This window comes from Lutra lutra, chromosome 4 (genome assembly GCF_902655055.1).
Source record: "Lutra lutra chromosome 4, mLutLut1.2, whole genome shotgun sequence".
NCBI lineage: Eukaryota > Metazoa > Chordata > Mammalia > Carnivora > Mustelidae > Lutra > Lutra lutra.
Window position 1 is genome coordinate 52,568,923 of NC_062281.1, and position 6,874 is coordinate 52,575,796.

A 6,874-nucleotide genomic window follows, 5' to 3' on the forward strand; every position below is an offset into this window, starting at 1 on the left:
TCTCTATGAAGAAGAGGAGAGTAGAAGTAGACTGCAGTAGAAGATTTTATAGAGGTGAAAGAGTGTAAACATGCAAAAAATGTCACATATTTGGATATACTTACATTACAGGGAGCTTACATATTAGTAAGAGCACTAACATTCAAGGACAGACCTTTGTTCTTTTCCTGTTCCTATTGATCAGTCCCTGTGTATTCTGAATCAAATCACTTAACTAAGACTCTATTTCCTCTTCTATGAAATAAGAGCATTCAGTATGTTTGCCTTCAAAACAAGAGACTTTATTCCTTTTCACAGGGTTTAAGTAGATATAATACACAATAATAAAGATGTTCTATTAAAAGTGTAAAGTACTGGGGTGCCTGGCTGGCTCAGTGGGTTAAGCCTCTGCCTTCGGCTCAGGTCATGATCTCAGGGTCCTGGGATCGAGCCCCGCATCAGGCTCTCTGCTCAGCGGGGAGCCTGCTTCCCTCTCTCTCTCTGCCTGCCTCTCTGCCTACTTGTGATCTCTCTCTCTCTGTTAAATAAATAAATAAAATCAAAATTATTAAAAAAAAAAGTGTAAAGTACTAAGCTTTTACCAATTACTGAATAAACATAATATTATTTGCTTTAATCCAAGAGTACTAATGTTTGAGTATTCAACAGAGAATCTTCAAAGAATAAGAAATCAAGAGTAAATTCTGTAGTCTTTATAATGTAAAAAATAGTGTATACATTCATAAAAGTAGGCTACAAAGAGGAGATCTCTTTTAGCACAATGTAAACATCTGGGTAAGCACATCACTGATAATCTTAAAATCTCCCTTGTATTTTCTCTCAATAACTGATTTCCCTAGCAAAAATACTACGTATCTTAATTTTTATGTTGATTTTTTTCTCTGTCCTCATGACTTTACCGTGTAAATTTGCATCATTAAACATTACACTTATCTTGTAAAATAAATTCATATAATATGTGTGCTTTTTCATTTGGCTTTTTTTTTTCCCATTATGTTTTCCCCAATTATTTTTACTTCTGGATCATATTCCATTTTAAGAACCCACACATTCTTTAAACATTTTGCTGGTCATAAAAATTTGGGTCGTTTCCAGTTTGTGCATGTTAGAATGCTTCTATGAATCTTACTGAAATATTTTCTCAGTTTTGCTCATATGCATTTGTTAGTACATACCCAGAATAGTATTGCTAAGTTATGGGAGTATACATATTTCTAAGGTTAAGAGAAAAGTCCTGTTGTACAAAGTGATTAAATTAATGTAGACTCCATATAGCAGTGTCTGGGGATTACTGTTGTTTTGCATTTTATCCAACACTTAGTAATCTCTCTCTCCTCCCCTTTCTTCCCTCCCTCACTCTTTCTCTTTTTCTCTTTCTCTCTCTTTTCCTTCTTTCTTTCTCTTTTCTTTCCCCTTCCTCCCTCACCTGCCTGACTGCCTGCCTGCCTGCCCGCCTTCCTTTTCTTCCTTTTCCTTTCCTTTCCTTTTTCCCTTCTTTCCTTCATAGCTTTTAAGGAGTAGTGAAGTTTTGGTATCACATGGAGTCTTTTAATTTGCATTTTCTTAATGAAAAATGATGATTAACACATTTGTGTATCTTCTTTTTTTACATGTGTGTTTCAGGCTTTCAACTATTTTTCTTTTTTGATATTTCTCTTATTGTTTGTAGAGTTTTTCAAAAATATTCTTTGTAGATATGAGATTTTTTCTGTCATTTTTGGTGCACGTATTCTCCCATTATGTGATTTAAATTTTCATTACACACTCTTTTAATATTAAATATCATTTGATGAACTGGAATACTTTTTATCATGCTCAGTTTTGCCATATTTTCCTGTATAGGTAACGTTTCTTGTACCCTCTTTAAAAAACTTTCCCTACCCAGATATTTTCCTATATTAGTTCTAAAATTACTTTTTGATCATTTTTTTTCATTTTCAGAACTAAATTCACTTGGGATTGACTTTTGTATATGGTGCAATGTAGGAGTCATGTTTTTCCCTTCTCCAATATGAATGAGTTTGTTAATTATTGAAAAGATTAACCTTTTCCCACCATTCTATAAATCCAACTTTATTCTCACCAAATTCAACTTCATTCTCAAACATTATAATAATCCTTTTTATTGATTTTAAATAGGTAGTTTTTTTAATTTTGTGGAAATATCAAAATCTATTCCATTCCTCTCATCCTGATAGATTAAATTAGAACTATTTTAGGCCATAATCATAATCAAAAGTAACATTATTGGGGGGCACTTGGGTCACTCAGTCAGTTAAGCATCTGACCCTTGATTTAGGCTGAAGTCATGATCTGAATTGTGAATCTTGCCCTGTGCTGGGGTCCTCCACCAGCTTAAGATTCACTGTCTCCCCCTGTCCTTCTGCCCCTCCCCTGACTAAAAAAATTGAAAAAATAAAAATAAAATAATTGTAAATATACAGTAATCTATGAAATAGGAATTTCTGTAGAATATGTATATATATAATAGAATTCTCAGATCAAAGCATATAAGCCCATCTTGCATTTTAATAAATGTACCAAATTATTTCAAGAGTTTTTTATTCATTTATATTCTCACTAATACAGTAATAGTGTATATGCTGTCCCCACTTTTTTCATCTTCTTATGTTCATTAGATTTTTGACTGTTTTTGCCCATTTCAAAGTTAAACATACCATTCCTCAATCTGCATTTCACCAATTCTAGTAAGTTTGAAACAACCTTCAGATTACTACTCACCTATATTTAATTTTCTTTTTTTATCATATTTACTATTTTCTAATTAAAACATACTACATAATATATTTTTCTTACTTGAGGGATTTCATATATATTAGGAATATTAACCTTTTATATGTATATAAGTTGCACATATTATTTTAGTAAATTGCTTGCAAAAATGGTCCCAATCCCTCACCCCTTTCTTTTGCAATCTGCACCCCTTTCAATCTAACTTGTAGTTTCTACATTTCAGTGTATTCCCATCCTTTGTATGACCATTTGTAATTTATTTTGGCCAATAAAGCTCTTTAGAAAGAATGTTGATTTTGAACCTAAACCTCAAGAAGCCTCAAATAATGCAGCTTATTCTTCCAGAAATCTCCATGTGAGCGTAACAGACTACCCTACTGGATGAAGTGAGACAAGCGGCCCAGTTACACTGGATGCTCCAGCCAAGAATCCATCTACTAACACATGAATGGGGCCCACCAGGACCAGTCAGCACCCAGCCCACCCACTATTCTACCATAAGCACATAAGCAAATCTAGTCAAGATCAATTGAATCTGGCTCAGATCAGCTGAACTACCAGACAAGTACACAATCAGGAGTAATAAAAATGCTTCTTTCTTTCTTTCTTTCTTTCTTTCTTTCTTTCTTTCTTTCTTTTTTTGTTTTAGGACACTGTGATTTCAGTTGTTTTGTTATGAGATATGGATAACTGATCAAATTTTTAATCTTTTGATTTTTATCACATTTGTATGACTATTCAAATCTTGGTTTAGAAAGTGTTCTGCTGCATGGGTGGTAAAATCATTTCCTATAATTTATTTTAAACTCTTAAAGTTATAGCTTTGATCCATATAGGTATGAATGTAGCTCATGCACATTTTTTTATTCTATGTTGAAATAGAAAGCCAATTCAGTATCATTATTTAGCGGATCCCTTTCAACTGAATTGGTACCTAGAATATAATCATGTGTGATTTGATCAGGTAGCAGCACCATTATGCTTTCAATGAAATTGCTTTGTTATCTCTTTTTTTAAGTCAGTACAGAAACCACACATTATTATTGTATCTCAGATCAATGGACATGAGTTTGATTCAGACTAGGTTTCTTCACAGATTGTGCCAAAGTGTGATTTTTTTGCTCAGGATACCACAGGTCTTGTGTAAGAGAAGGCAAACCAGATCCCATTAGGGGAAAAAAAATGATTTAAAATGTCAGGAAGACCAAACAGAAATATCCACCACCAAAGGATGAGTGTCAGAATTAAAACTCATATTTATTTATTCATTCATACAACATATATTTATTTTATTAAGTATGTAATATACCAGGAATTACTAAAAGCTGCCTTACATTCTGGTGAGAGTAATATACAGATAGTAAAATAGTTACTATATATATAGTTATATATGTATACATTATATACACACACACATTCACACACATAAAGGTAATTAAAAATATTGAGAGAACAAGAGTTGTGCATATACATAATAAGCAGATTCCAGGAGAGGGAAAAAATAGCATGTTCAAAGGCCAGGGTGCAGAATATACTTGGAATATTAAAGAAACCTAAGTGGGGGCGCCTGGGGTGGCTCAGTCATTAACTGTCTGCCTTCAACTCAGGTCATGATCCCAGGATCCTGGAATCAAGCTCTGCATCAAGTCGTGCATGGAGCCATGCATGGGACTCCCTGCTCAGGAGGGAACCTGCTTCTCCATCTCCCCCTCCTGCCACCAACCCCACCCCCACTTGTGTTCCCTCTCTCGCTGTCTCTCTGTGTCAAATAAATGAATAAAATCTTTTAAAAAAATAAGCAGACTAATGTATCTGGAGGAGAAAGGATGAGTTGATAGGTAATGAGATCAGAGTAGTGGATTAAATCAAATTCTATAGGCTACCTAATCCTTTCCACTGATTTTGACTTTTACTCTATTTATATGGGAATCCACTTAAGTAGCCAGAGCACAGAAATTATATGATCTAATTTAAATATTAAGAGGATCACCTGGACAGGCACCAGGATAAAGATGAAAGCAGAAAGAACAATCATGAAGTTATTAGATTAATTCTGTTATTAGATGATACTATCTCAGAATAGATTGATAGAAATGTATATTATGAAAAGTCATAAGATTCTCACTATAATTTGAACATAAACTTAGCAGAATTTACCAATTTCTTTCATGCGGGTATATAAGAAAGTAAGAATGACTCTAAAATTTTTTGGCTGAGTAAAGAGAAGATTTTATTGAGACTAGAGAGATAGGGAGAGGAGCAGGTTTTGGTGGAGAAAAGGTTAGCTTTGGAAATGTTACTTTTTTTTTTTTTTAAAGATTCTATTTATTTATTTGACAGAGATCAGATGTAGGCAGAGAGGCAAGCAGAGGGCGGGGGTAGGGGGAAGCAGGCTCCCTACTGAGCAGAGAGCCCAATGTGGAGCTGGATCCCAGGACCCTGGGATCATAACCTAGGCCGAAGGCAGAGGCTTTAACCCACTGAGCCACCCAGGCACCCGGAGATGTTACTTTTAAGAGGTAGACACAGAAGGGATGATAATTAAGGAGTTGTATACATGTCTCTGGATCTCAGGGTAAAAGTCTGGCTAGAGGTGCCTATTTGGGAGCTGTTAGTATGTTGACAGTATATCAAGCCATAAGAATGAATGGCAAGATAGGTAGAGATGAGGAAAACTCTAGGGATTAAGTCTTGCAGCAGTCCAATATGAATATATCAGAGAGACAGTAAATAAAACTGAGATAGATTAGCCACTGAATTACAACAAAACCAATTGTACATGGTGTTCTAGAAGCTTAAGGAAGTAAAATAGCTCATAATGGAGAACATGGCCAATTGTCACATGCTTCTGATAGGTCAAGTGAAAGAGGCCTGAGGAATGTCAGTGGATTTGGCAACCTGTAAGTTACTTGGGACCCTAAGGACAACATATTCCCTGAATATCTAAGTGTAGTGGTTTAGAATGACTGACGCTTCCTTCAGTGGACATCACAAGAATAGGAAATTGTTCTGATGAACCTTCCTGCAAAGTTGTGCTGAGAAACATATAGCTATAGATGGAATGTGTAATCATGGGATTTTTTTTTAACATATGAGAGATATTATAGCATGTTTCTATGCTCATGGAAATGATACAATAGAGAGGGGAATCTATATTACAGAAGATAACTGGAACAATTATTTGAACCATATCTCTGGGTAGGCTAACATTGTAGAAGCTAGTATACCAAATGAGAGTCTGGTGATATACAGGGGATTCATCCAAAGGAACAGGGACAAGAATATATGATATAATTAGAAGAGTTGTAAATATGACAGAGTTACTGAGAACAGAGAGAGAGTGAATGGAAGCACACTGTATAGAATTCCTGGGAAGTGTATGTAGCTGAAGCCTTTTCTAGTGTGGAAGAGTAGAGGCAGAGTAGGCCCAGAGCTGAATTTAACAAAGGTTGGTATTTTTGCTATTTGAAGCATGAAGACAGTGAGAAACAAAGTGATTTGTAAGGCATACCACGGAATGATTATAAGCATGGACAAGAAATACATCCTGTATGAAGAGGGAAATGAAGATGTGTGGTGGGGAGAAAGCAGTTAGAACACTGAGCAGCTGGTATTCCTAGTAGCTCTGGGTGGGTATGAAAAATTGTAGCATTTAGGATAACAGACGGGGCTGGAAGATAAAAAGATGACGGAACTCAGGAAAGTTCGGAAATTGATATTTTTGAGGGGTCCCAAGTTTATTGGTATGAGCCAAGTGATTGGGGTGGGAGGTTAAAAGACATTGTAGGACAAGATCTTTGCAGGAGAAGACTTTGAAGTCCAGGCTATTGGGGGGAAAAAAAATCTATCTATCTATGCACATATATATAAGGACATCTATAGTGAACTGGATGTCAAAATCTTTAAGAAATAAGTGCAGATAAACTGGCTTTACGGATGACTGGAATGAGGAAGGATAGTAATGTCTTGACAAAGGGAGTTTCAGATTTTTAAGAGTTTATTTTATACCAGACACCAAATATTAAAATAAAATTGGTATAATAGTATATACAATGAGAAAAGAAATAGGTAACAGAATTTAAAAATAAAAACAGCAGGTACTTTCAAGGCATCTTGAAAT